General features: G+C 36.0%; 1 protein-coding gene across 5 annotated transcripts in view; it reads left to right on the top strand.

Annotated features, from left to right (window-relative positions):
• Window positions 1–12957, top strand: part of ctrip (E3 ubiquitin-protein ligase ctrip) — a 220630-nt gene that overhangs the window by 117534 nt on the left and 90139 nt on the right. Inside the window, exon 1 of one of the 5 annotated variants that reach the window (XM_089249356.1) lies at window positions 8265–8440. The exons of the other annotated variants lie outside the window; for them this stretch is intronic. The gene's annotated coding sequence lies outside the window, so the exon portion shown is untranslated. Of the gene's footprint in view, window positions 1–8264; window positions 8441–12957 lie in introns of those variants that run through there. 5 annotated transcript variants of the gene reach the window in all.

Below are 12957 nucleotides of genomic sequence, written 5' to 3'. Positions count from 1 at the left end.
GTCGACTCCACCTTTGACGCTGGAAGGCAATGCCCCCCACCCCCCTCCCGATATCTCCGTCCATGCTAGAAGAATACAAGCTGATGATAGAATTATTCTCAGTCAGAGATGCTATTGTGGTTTTACTTAATGTCTAGATTTTACTGATACTTCTTGAAGCTGCTTTCAATATTTATCGTCATCGGAGATCAAAATGTTTATCGTTTATCCTGGGTTTGGAATCTTCCAGAACAGTAATAAGGCATACCATGCGCCCCGATGTCTGATAATTATCCAAAGAGCATGACCAAGACTTCCAGTAATATTTATGGTCCCTCAATTTTCCCGATTTGAACCAGCACCTCCTAGAGATAGGCCTCCGCACGGGTTGCCAAGTTCATCTGTAATGTCATTAAGACTACCTAGCAAGCTTGCCACATTTTGAACTACAGCATCCTGTTTCGTTTCTTATTTTGACGTAGAATCTTCCTGGTTGGCTCACAAATACCGCATGGTGATTGGATATGGGGCATAGAAATCGCCGATTTTGAGCCCGATCATTTCTTTTCCGCACAACGGTGATACTGGCACGAGCAGGGAATTCCCCCTCAATGTTCTGAGAAAATGGACTACTTGCTGACGTCACGAGCAGCGTGCGGAGGCCTTTCTCTAGGAGGTGCTGTTTGAACCCGATGTAGAACATTCGGACTAAACTCTGCCATCGTGCGCATCGATCTTCGCCATATTCTGTGATACGCATGTGTACGTGGCAGGCCATTCAGGAGGTACGCGAAAAATAATCATTCTCATATCTTCTATGAAATTTCTAGGCGTGGTGCAAGTACGTAACTATTTCTATGGTTGCGCAAGCCTAGGGTTCGTAACGTATGCCTGGTGTGCATTTCTAGAGGCACGCAACGCTCTCATTTTACGCATTTCTTGGGGTACACAAGTTTTTGGCGCATTTCCAGAGGGAGCTAAAAGCATATAAGGTTGTTAACCACTGATCTGGATACATGTAATAGCCTTCTAACATCTTGTGCTACTTTTAGACCATCTTGCTGTTTGCCGAACTGTACAAAAGTTTTTCTAGATAATAGCTAGTGTCACATTAATGTGACTCAGTTGTGTATAAGAGAAAAGAAAATGCTATACGAATATTATAAATATACGAAGGAAATAGGTGATATGCAATTCTTTGATAGCTTCTGTTTTTTGTACGTAAAAAGCAAATTTTTTGCTCTTTTCCCTTTTAATCCATTAACTTGAGAAATATGCTTATTCGCAAGTAAATAAAACAGTAAATCACGCTCAAAACTAACGTGAAAAGCGCGAAGGGAAATTTCAAATTCGACGTAACTGTTGTGGCGATTTACTTCGGTTCTCGCCGTTCTTGTCTAGAAAATTATCGAAGATCTGTAACCTCATGCCGAGTTATTTTCAAGTTCTAATCTCTCATTTCCTATGTGTAATTCAATAGCTGCTTATTGTTATCTTCCAGTGATAGGTTGGTTTTTTTCCCCCTTCCTTTCGTTCATGGATGGAGTATGTTAAATTGGATAGTTTTTTTGGTGTGGCCCCTTATTTTCGCACACGTGGTTATATGGTTCTGGAGCCGGTAGGTTTTTTTTAAAAACAAATTTTAGTTAGACTTTCGTGTTAATTGCTATTGTTTTTAATAGGGCTGGGAATCAAATTTTTTAACTGATTAATCAAAACATTAATTAATTGAATTATCGAATATTCTAACTATTGATAATAAACGTAGTATTGGGATTAATTGATGCTATATAGATTTTATTCGTTTATTAGTAAACATATAAAGGAATAGATAATCAAATTAAGGGGATCACCTCTTGAAGCAATTCAGCACGTTGAACACATTTGATGAATTCTGGGATTTCGCTTAGATCTCGTTTTTCTAAAAAGTCGGTTCCTATAGGTTAACCGACTGATTTCGAAATTATATTCAATTTTTTTCCGTTAAGGATTCGCTCCTAAATGGTACTGGGGGAGTATTGATGCCTCCAGAACTATTCGCAGTGGAGACAAATTATGGCCGTCTAAAATTCCCATGGAACTCAATGTGAAACTAAAATAATTTGCGTTTAATTGATTTTTATTTCCCCATGCCAAAAAAATTTATCAAAATATTGATTGCAATATTTAATCATGGTTGTGTGGTTTTTTTTATTATTATTATTGGACACAACAGAATACGTAACAAAATACATGAAAGATAAGACAAAAATAAACAAGTACATACATCCACTTTGTGACTTTCAAGGGACTTTCTTCCAGAAGGTCAATAATATATATGGACTATAATGTTAGACATCTAATCGGTTTCGTCGAATAAATCGGGTCAAATTGAAAACTTTAGATGAAAATTTTAATCTGTTTAATTGATCGGAGTAGCCGTAGTTTTTTGTAAACGGTAGACTTATCACTACGTCGCGTCCAGTTTAATCAGGGTCATAACTAGTAGTCATTTTTGTCGGAGAAAGAGCAAACATAATTTCACTGCCCCTTGTAATAAAAACATCGATTTTATAAGTGGAATGCAAAATGCGTTTTTTGTTTCCCCTACCCTAAAATTTGCACTCTTCCTCGAAATTGTTTATCATGGGGAGCTTCGTCCCTTGCCTCCTCTCTCCGTTCCGGTCCTTTTTTGGCCACCGGTTGCGCATGGATGGTTTCAAATAAATTGCAGACATGTCTGCTCACGAACTACTGTATTAATTAGAATATGATAAATGACTCTGATCCGAGTCGTTTTCATTGATGTCCCGAAAGATGATTCGAGCCGCAACCTTGGAAATTTTAAGTTTGCAACAGAGTTTAACCACATACGGTTCGATGTTTTTCCCCCTTTAGTGAAAGTAGGCGCGCAATCAGGACAGCGATCGGCCCTCCGAAGAGGCGAGTAATATAGGAAAAATTTGTCCGGTAAAACACGGAACGATCCCGATGTATCGCCCTTGATCCACCTGAGTGAAAGCCACATTTTTAATACTGTATTATCCATTCTTAATCTTATTAAACATTTTGTGAATAAATTTGTTTCGTATTAGATAATGAATGTAAAACCCAAATCAGCCTGATTTTCTTCCGACCATTATTAGTACCAAAACTGAAGGGCGCGGTAGATACTCGCCCAGGTCGATAAGATACTCTCCTAAAGTACCAAAGGATGTTTAGAGGTGTCGCGAGTTCCTTTCCCGGTTCATCCTTGTTTTGCTCCCGGTTCATCGTTTCCAGAAATTTTCCTGACACGGGTACAACAGAAAAGGCGGCATTACTACATAAATTACTACCGCAGGAAGTCCCACATCGAGGGGTTGACGCATTAACCTCTCGGTGAGTATAAAAAAAGGCTACCGCGCGGAATCGGGAATAAATTGTAGGTCCCGGTCTAATTAACCCTCGTGTGTAGAAAATAACCGTGGTGCGACGAAAATATGTTAGGAGGAAAATTTTCATTTTTTTAAAAGCTTTTCACAGACTTTGAAATAACTTCTCACACAAATTTTTGCTTTAATTTGTTCCGCCCTTTGGAACTATTAAATTTGCCCAGGGATAATTTGCTTTTGTTGCAATCGACAGTATGTGTAAACAGGGTACGCTGAGATTTAAATCGTGATTTAAATTACTTGATTTTTTAAAATCGTTGATTTAAATCAAAAAATGAAATTTTTTTCTTTCACAACTTCAACGATATTGAAGTAAAAGTAATCTGGTACGGTATACATGTTACTGATATGTGGTAAAGTTCGTAATTTAAAGAAGTGTGTATAGATCTTTGGGGTAAATATAAACTTGAACTTAATCCCTAGATACAGCGCAGAAAGAAAGCTGCTCTATTTCTAGATTGTGTATGGAAAAAAATTGTAGAAAAATATAGGTAGTTGAACTTGTGTGTGTGTGGCTAAACTGTACCAAGTACAGTGAAAGAGATTGAAATACTATTCTGTATTAGACGCAAGACAAATTTCCGTTTTATAAAGGTGAAAAGCCCTAATCACTGAAGACTACATTTTGATTCTGTCTTGGACAGGTTTCACTGTATTTTCAATGCATTACAATGTGTCACTATTGTTCCCCTGGTTAAAAAACAGAATTTAATATTTGTATAAAGCCTTGAATTTTTCTATGCCCTAAATTGCTGTATCAAAATAATAGATGCTGTACCAGCTAAATATCATTGGATATTTAGTTAGCAGTCGAAAGCATTGGGCTTTCGACTTTACTTTTGGTATTGAAATTTTGAGTTTGCTTGTTTTTTAATCAAAACCCATTAAATCTGTGAAAGGATAAAAATAATAATCTTATTATTTTTAGTGTAATCTATTTATTAAGCAACATCATGCAAGTCGGAAACACATTCACCAGTTGTGGAAGAAACAATCTTGTCAATAGAATTTGTTTTATTTAGTTGATGCTGAATGTCCCTTTGGTTGTACATCCAGTGAATTGATATACTTGTACCACATATGTGTGATACTGAGTTGCCACCGCTCATTCACTTTAATTTGGGGGGTCATGAATAAAAACACTTTTCCTATATTAAAAAAATATTAATCCATGAAGTGTTAATTTGTGCTCAATGGCCTTTCATGTTACATAAACATAGATTTTTGGTGTTCGTATTTTTTTGCTTATCGTTCGTTTTTTGTTTATTCATTAGTTTAATTAAATTTGAGCGATTAGGAGAAAAAAAAACAAGATTGGTTTTAATTAATAAGCAGTCAGTTAATTTTAATTAAAATTCGATTTAAATCAAAAACTGATTTAAATATTAAAAAAATCGGACTTTTTTAAATTTAATCATGATTTTTTCATATTCTGTGTGTAAATAATATTTTCTGTGTAATAAGGGGATAGAGTAGGGGTGAGGTAAATCTGTTATGGATATCCCTTAAAATTTGCGATTTCCAGTCACGCGAGTTTTCATATTTTGTATTCGCGAATTTTACAGTTTAAAACCCTGTTTGTGTTGCAGTTCAGTACAGGCGTTTCTGTCTATGATGACCGGGAAATTTAAGAATCGTAAAACTTCCAGGAAATTCCTCTACCTCAACAGTTCTCAACCGGGACTCCGTGTGCACTTCCCACAGGCTCTACGGCCACTCAAGGAAAATAAATCGGTAAATTTGATTTTAAAAAAGAGACCTACGGGGCTCCGCGAGTCAAAGCGGTTGAGAAACGCGGCTCCCTCGCCCAATTCATGGTTGATCTGCAACTCCCTATGATAGTTTAATAGATATTTTCTTTCATAAAAAGCCACTTCAATGCATAGGTAGGTACACAAAATGAATATCTCCATCTCGCCGCAACGCCCCTGACAAAGGTTAGCGACGTACACTTTGAGAAACAATGCTCTAGCTCAGTTTTTCAAACTTTTTGTTCGATCGCATCCTTCAGAAATATTTTTCTCTCATCACCCCCCCCCCCTCCTCCTCCAACTCAAGTGAACTTCCATCGCCCACTTTGGGAAACACAGATCTAGCTGATGGGTGCGCCCGAGTGCCGCAGTGGTAAAGATGCTCGTCTTCCACTATGAAGGTTACCGTCAAGGTCCATGGGTTCGAATCCGGGCATAGAACATCAGAAGCAAGTTCTTAACCTACCGAGCCTAGGGCGACCACCGATGGATGGAGCTTTCATTTCCCACCCAACTCCACTGGTTGGAAATTGCCGTATGGCGATATATGACCGGAGTTGGTGTGCGGTGAAGTATCTTAAGGGTGCGCTAAGTCTGGCCCACGAAGTGATTCAAAAAATACTATATCAATATTTCAGACTAAGCTTTAGAACGTACGGTAAAGTGTGTATAGAAATAGAATTGCAGTATGTATTTAAATGCATTTTTTTTGGTGCAGGGATAGCTATGCAGAAGGTACCTCAAAACTAATTAAACATGTTCAGATTTATCTTATCAGTTGTAAAATTTTGCCCGCAAACAAATAATTTAGCTCTTACACAGGTTCATGGAAGTATACTGGGTTTAATATGGCCCTTGAGTCGGAAAAGTTTGGCTCCCACAAACTGAGTTTGCTTTCAATACGAGTTCGTGCTCCCCAAATGAATGGTGGGAGGAGGGGAAGGATGCTCATGATTTTGGACCTTAATACAGGTTTGGAACCTTTTCTGTTTTTTACTTTTACTCTGGAATAAATCTGCAGCCGCACGGTTTTCTTCTCCCTTCTAATAATTTCACAAGAAAAAGTTTTTAGAGGTGGATTTTTCTTAGTGAAACCTGCCTATCCCGTTCACCGTTGTGTGGAGGTGAGCCAGTTTAGTTGCCAAGGCCTCCTTGTAAGGCTGGGTTTTCAACCTGTTATGCCGCTACCCCTGCTATCAGTGGAATGAACTGCGCCGACGTTTCTAGTGGAGCCGCTGCTTGTCTGCGTTCTCTCTCCTCTCTCTCGCTTTTACACCGCGTTTTGGCGACTTGCACGTTTCGCTCAAGAGGAAGGAAGGCAACGATCGCGGATATGATTATATTCGGCGGTGTCTTACTGCTTGGGCCTTAACTCGCTGTGTATCGATTATGGGATCCAATGCGTTGTTTCTCACAATTAATGCTCTATTTTCATTGCAAAACGTTGAACAATAACAATTGAGAATGTCACGAAAATCTTACTGCAAATTTCTTCGCCAGCTATACATCATCTGAAAAGAGAATTTTTATTTTGTTTATTATTTTTTTACATATTTCCGATCGAAATTTCCTGTCATTAAGCATAACCTTTCATTAATAAGTGTAGTGGTATGTAACCGATACGCTCATTGGTTTCATTTTCAAGTTTTATAAAAAGATTTTTATAATACTTATCGTGTAATCCCGGCGTTAGATCAGTGTTTCCCAACCTTTTCGATGTCGCGGTACCCTAGTTCAATTTTGCAGAAGGGTTCCTCTTTCAATTTTTCGAGGAAAGTTAAATTTCGAACCACCCCTTCCTCCATAAAATCCAAAATGCATTTTTGATAATTCTTTGATTGTATATAACAGAAAATATTGAATTAATAGATTACAATTCATGCAGTGGTGGTAAATGAAACTTATCCCGCAGACCCCTTACCACAAGTGCTTAAGGACCCCATAGGGTGCGTTTAATACAGTATTTCTATATACTGCTTTTTTTATTTACTTAACAATGTTTTTCAGTTGGTTATTAGAAACGCTTGCTTCACATGGCTTCATTTTAGAGACCCAAATGAAATATAAACACGATTCCAGTTAAATATCTGTATTTGTAGGCGTTGGGGGAATAGTTTTCGAGTAACTTCGTCGTACTGTGGCGATTTATTTCATATAAAAATTCTTTTTTAAAGAAATTAGCTTTTGAAATCGTATTCACATTTGAACAATTTAAAATTATGATTGCAATTATTTGTGTTTTTGTTAACTAACTTTCGGCGTTAGTATTACGCAATCTCAAGGTGGCGTGCAATACTGTAAACCCGGTCGAGAACCCAAAAGTGCTGATCCGTATCACTCCTGTAATTTGTGCTGCTAGAGTTCTTCCTATTCTAAGCTTGCAGAACTGGTTTTGAATTTCTTCGTACATTGTCAAAAACACATGTTAAGGCCGCTACACACTGCTGACCTGACGTGGGATCACGTCAGAGTGTGTAGCGCTCTTTACTTGCGTATTTGAAATTTTATAGGAAAATACCAACACAGAAAAGGTTTTTTTTTCTCATAACGCCGCGTATAAAAACCCGGAATTAAAATTATATTCATCCCTTTCATTGGCATTTAAAATTGATTGCGACTTTCCCCGTCAAGCTTTGTTTTGCGAATCCGCTACTTGGCGATTTTGGCGTTCTAATGAGAGCTGGCAGTGATAGTATGAGGCTGTTTATGTTAACCTTGAGTGTGTGCGTGTGGGGAAAAACTGTTGCTGGCCTCTTTAATTTTGCAGTGTTTTTTTTTCTTTCCTCTTTCTTCAAGCCTCTTCAACAGGAGGATGCCTTGATGTGGTTCTGAAGCCCTGTAGTTGTGCAGTTTTTGCTAGCTTTTCGGTACAGAGAAAAGTAATTCAAGGGTGGTGGATATTTTACTCTTTCCACCCCTTCAAACTGTCTTCGCCAAATGCATAGGTTGTGTGTGTGTGAGTGAGAGAGCTGTTTTTCCTGCAGTGTTGCAGAATGCGGCTTCGGCAGTGGACCTTTGCTGTTGTGTTTGGGCGGTTTTTATTCCTTTTTTCACGTGGTATCTTTAGGGGGGGAAATGAAAACAGCTGGAGATGATGATGGCAGCACCGCGTGACGTAAGCAAGGGCTTCTGGTAAATATTGTTGGCTGTCGCGATAGGAAACGCTTTTACGAAATCTGTATGCCAGCTTTCTCCTCCTTCCCAGCAGCAGCAAGTAGTTGTGCCAGTGTTTGTCTGGACGATTACTTGTTTATTAAGTCATGTATTTCCATGCATGCATGTGGGCTCTATTTGAAGGTAGGTAGTGGCAGCATTGCCATGATAGCATTTATTATTATTAACACTTTATGGTATTTCTCAAATGATCTTGATGCCCTCTGTTTTACCTTATAAGTATATAAACTCCATATTATAAATATTTATTTGTTATTGGCTAGATTTTTTTTATTGAGTATCAAATTAGCTTTGCCATTTATTCAGCCATTCTGGATCAAATACGAACTCTAAAGCTGCAGATCTTCCCTTTAGAAGGCAGAAAAGGCTGCTGTGGATCCTGTGAACATCATGATTGCTTCACAGGCTTCATTAAAGTTGCTTTTCTGTGGTTTTTGAACTTTGAGACAGAAGTACGAGCATGTCATCCACTTGAAAAATTCTCTCTCCAGATAGCAGGCAGGCCTACGATACAATACTTATAAAACACATGAGTATTTTTGCTACTTTGACTTCCAAATTAGAAGGTAGATGACAGCACTTGTAATTTATATACATACCTCAGACATCACAAAGCATTCTTTTTGTTTGGAGATATATAAATATCTTTCCCTAGAATACTAACTAAAGTAAAAACTGATGAAAACTGTTAACTTCATATATGTCTGTTTCTGAGACAGTAAGTATTCTAGGGTTAAATACAGATACAGCATATACCAATTTATTCAAATTTTTTTCTGAAGAATGTTTGAGGTGAATTTTTTATTCAATACAGTCTATTCCCGTTCTAACAAATAGCGAAAAAATCTTGGTTTTTTTTTATTTTTAATTTTTTTTAAAAATTTAATTTAACAAAGAAATGTACAAGCATACATATACAAATAGACAACTTTTCATCCAAGGTGAACATGACTGTCACATACTGGATGATGGGTTATTGATTTTAAAAAAAAAGTACAATGTGTGAGGGGGGGAAATACCTATATATAAACACTTTTACATAAACGTAAATATAAATGGGGAGGGAAATTGATAGTTAAATATCAAATAGATGGGTGAAGGGAGAAAAACAAAAAATTAATAGTAACATCATTGGGGCAACGCATGGTGGGTGCATTTTAAATATCAAATTTAGAGATAATAAGTATGATTTGAATAATTAAGCTACTGTCAGAAAGGCAAAATATTTAAAATGTTAATGAATATAATTGGAGAAAATCAATTACTTTAATTAGTGTGAGGGGCGATTTCTATAAAAAAAAAAAAGAGACTAAAAGTTAACTGAGACATCATCAATAGACAAATATCTTTTGAGGTACTTGTACGTGTAAAGAGAGGAATCATTCCCAATTTCAATGGGCGGAGAGTTACAAAACTTGGGTATTAGGTTAGAGAAATGAATTTTTTTTATGTTTTTGTGAATAATTGGCAAAGAATATGTAGCGTTATGCCTAGCAGAAGATCGAGTGGATATTGATGGTAGGGAGTATTGACGTTTAAAGAGAAGTAACAGGGATTTATAAAAATATAAGTGGTAGAATTTCTATACTTTTGAAGAGAGTGATGGAAGGAGTATAATAGTCATTAAAAATTAGCCTTATAATTTTCTTCTGTAGTGATATAAGAGGTTTTAAGTTAGTCAAATAGTCACTACCCCAAATAGGTAAACCGTATAATAAGTAAGAATGGAATAGTCAGTAGTAGAGGGCGATTTACAAAAGAGCGATTAACAAAATATTTTAGAAAATAAAATTTATACATTGTAAATCCTAATTTCATTTGTAGGTTATGAACATGGGATTTCCATTTCATGTCAGAGTCAATATAAATACCCAGATATTTTATATTGTTGTTGTACAATATAAAATATCAATCCATTGAACACTTGTTCTAGTTTATGACAGTTACAATCAGTGTTAATGTTACATACAGGTTTATGAATCAAAGTTAATATTCAAGGCAGGGATGTTATGCAAAGAAAAGTTAATATGTTTAGTTTTAGAGATATTAAGTTGAAGATCATTTGCATGAAACCAGTCTCTAATTTTTATCATGTCTGAATTTACTGTAATTTGGAGAGATTCATAGGTAGCAGCAGAATAAAGTATGACTATCATCCGCAAACGTGATTATCTTGCCATCAATTTTTAAATTAAATAAATCATTTATAAATACATTAAAGAGAAGGGGGCCAGGAACAGATCCCTGGGGGACTCCTCGGTTAAGCCCTAAAACTTTACTAGAGTGAGAGCCACATCTTACTCTCTGAGATCTGTTCGTCAGATATGACACTAAGAGATTTACGGGGATGTCTCTAATTCCACATGCCTCAAGCTTATATTGGAGGATTTTATAATTAACATTGTCAGACTTTTCTTATGTCTAGGAATACAGCTATAGTTTTTCTAGATTTGTCAAGATTGTGTATTACATATGTACTAAAATCTAGTAATGCAATTTCAGTGTTATGATTAGCAAGAAACCCATGTTGATTAGGAGAAAAAAAAATTAGTATGACAGAGATAAATGAGATTATTCTTTTTTTTAGAACAGTTTCAAAAATCTTGGAAATAGAAGGTAAAATGAAAATGGGCATATATATATATATATGTAATTACTTAAATCATTACGATTTCCTGATTTGAAAATTGGGAAAACATTGGCAGTTTTCAAAGAGTTCGGATAAACACAGTTTAGTATGCAGTTATTTATCAAATTAGTAAGTAGTATAATTAAATATGGTAAGGAAAACATTTAAGAATCAATGAATTAATCATATCACTAGAAACCAAATGAGATAACCGATTTATAATAGAAATGATTTCTTCTGGGTAAGTTGGGGAGATGAAAGACGATCTGTTAGAATAGGGGACATATTTTTTGTAGTTATCCGACGGTGAAATGGGTGGTGAAACAATATTTACAAAATGATCATTAAATTTATCAGGAAGCACTTGGGGTTCAATGTACATATCGGGGAGGGGATTGCTACGATTTTTACCAATTATGTTATCAATACTCCTTTCAAACGATGGAAGTTTATCACATTTTGAAAACTGTTTAGAGAAGCGAAATTGTTTAGGAATTTTGATTTTGTATTTTAGGTAATGAGTGACATTATAATATATAATATGCAGTGCTAACCCCTCCTGATCATATGGATATTTTTTTAGTTTTGAAATATAGTTTGTTTTATTTTAATTAAATGTTTTATCTCTGATGTAATAGAAGTTTTATCAGTCCGTCTGGAAAGGTTAATATCACAATATGATATACGGTTATTTATGATGGTTTCAAGTTTAACAATAAATTCATTAAAAGCACCATCACTTTGGGAATTATTTATGCAAAGTGTATAATTCTGTAGATATAGCTTGAGTTGGGAATAATTAATAATTTTTTTCTATAAACATTGAATTTTTGTACCGGACCAGAATTAATATTAGAGTATGATAATTTGCATAGAATCGGGTAATGATCGGTCAAATCCGTTTCCCAGACTACAGATTCAGAAAACAAAGGCCGTGAAGAATTTCTTATAGAAATGTGATCAATGCATGACTTGGAGGAAGGTCTGGTGATTTGAGATATCATAGGTAAAAAACCATTGCTTGACAGAAGATCGAGATATTCATAATGATTAGTATTAATTTGATCCAGTATGTTTATGTTAATATCACCAATAATAATTACATCACAGTTTTTTGTATTACCCAATAAAATTTCAAACTCTTGGAGAAAATCTGAAACAGTGTATAAATCAATATTTATAGTGAAACCAATAAATCAATGTTTACATAAGAACAATATAAAAATCTGGAATTCCTTTATAACAATTTTGTTATTACAAAGTGATTTCTCCTGTCTTTGAAGTTTGTTATAATGGGATTCTACTGTAATTACACGCATAGACTAAAGGATTTGCTTGACTCGGAGTTTCTGATAATAACCAAGAACCAAATACTGTAACTATACATCTTGTTTGTAGTGTTGTAAAAAAACAGCTCTATTTTTTTCTTTGCATAAAATTGGTTGTTAAATGTTGAATCGTGTTGTTGCATACCATTAATTTTTAAATGACTTTTAAATATAAACTGAAGAGCCAAAAAAACTGGTACAGGCATGCGTATGCAAATAAAGAGATATGAAACCAATCAGAGTACGGCGCTGCGGTCGGCAACGCCTATAGTATAACACAAGTGTCTGGCATAGTTGTTAGATCGATTACTGCTGCTACAATGGCAGGTTATCGAGATTTAAGTGAGTTTGAACGTGGTGTTATAGTCGGCGCACGAGAGATGGGACATAGCATCTCTGAGGTAGCGATGAAATTTGGATTTTCACGTACGACCATTTCACGAGTGTACCATGAATATCGAGAATCCGGTAAAAAATTAAATCTACGACATCGCTGCGGCCGGAAAAAGATCATGCAAGAACGGGACTGACGAGAATCATTAAATGTGACAGACGTGCAACCCTTCCGCAAATTGCTGCAGATTTCAGTGCTGGGCCATCAACAAGTGTCAGCGTGCGAACCATTCAACGAAACATCATCGATATGGGCTTTCGGGGCCTACTCGTGTACCCTTGATGACTGC

Source organism: Pholcus phalangioides, unplaced genomic scaffold (assembly GCF_987345545.1).
Source record: "Pholcus phalangioides strain wild (caught in Gottingen) unplaced genomic scaffold, Ppha-v1.0 ptg000022l_1, whole genome shotgun sequence".
Classification (NCBI taxonomy): Eukaryota; Metazoa; Arthropoda; class Arachnida; order Araneae; family Pholcidae; genus Pholcus; species Pholcus phalangioides.
This window is presented reverse-complemented; position numbering and strand designations above follow the sequence as displayed.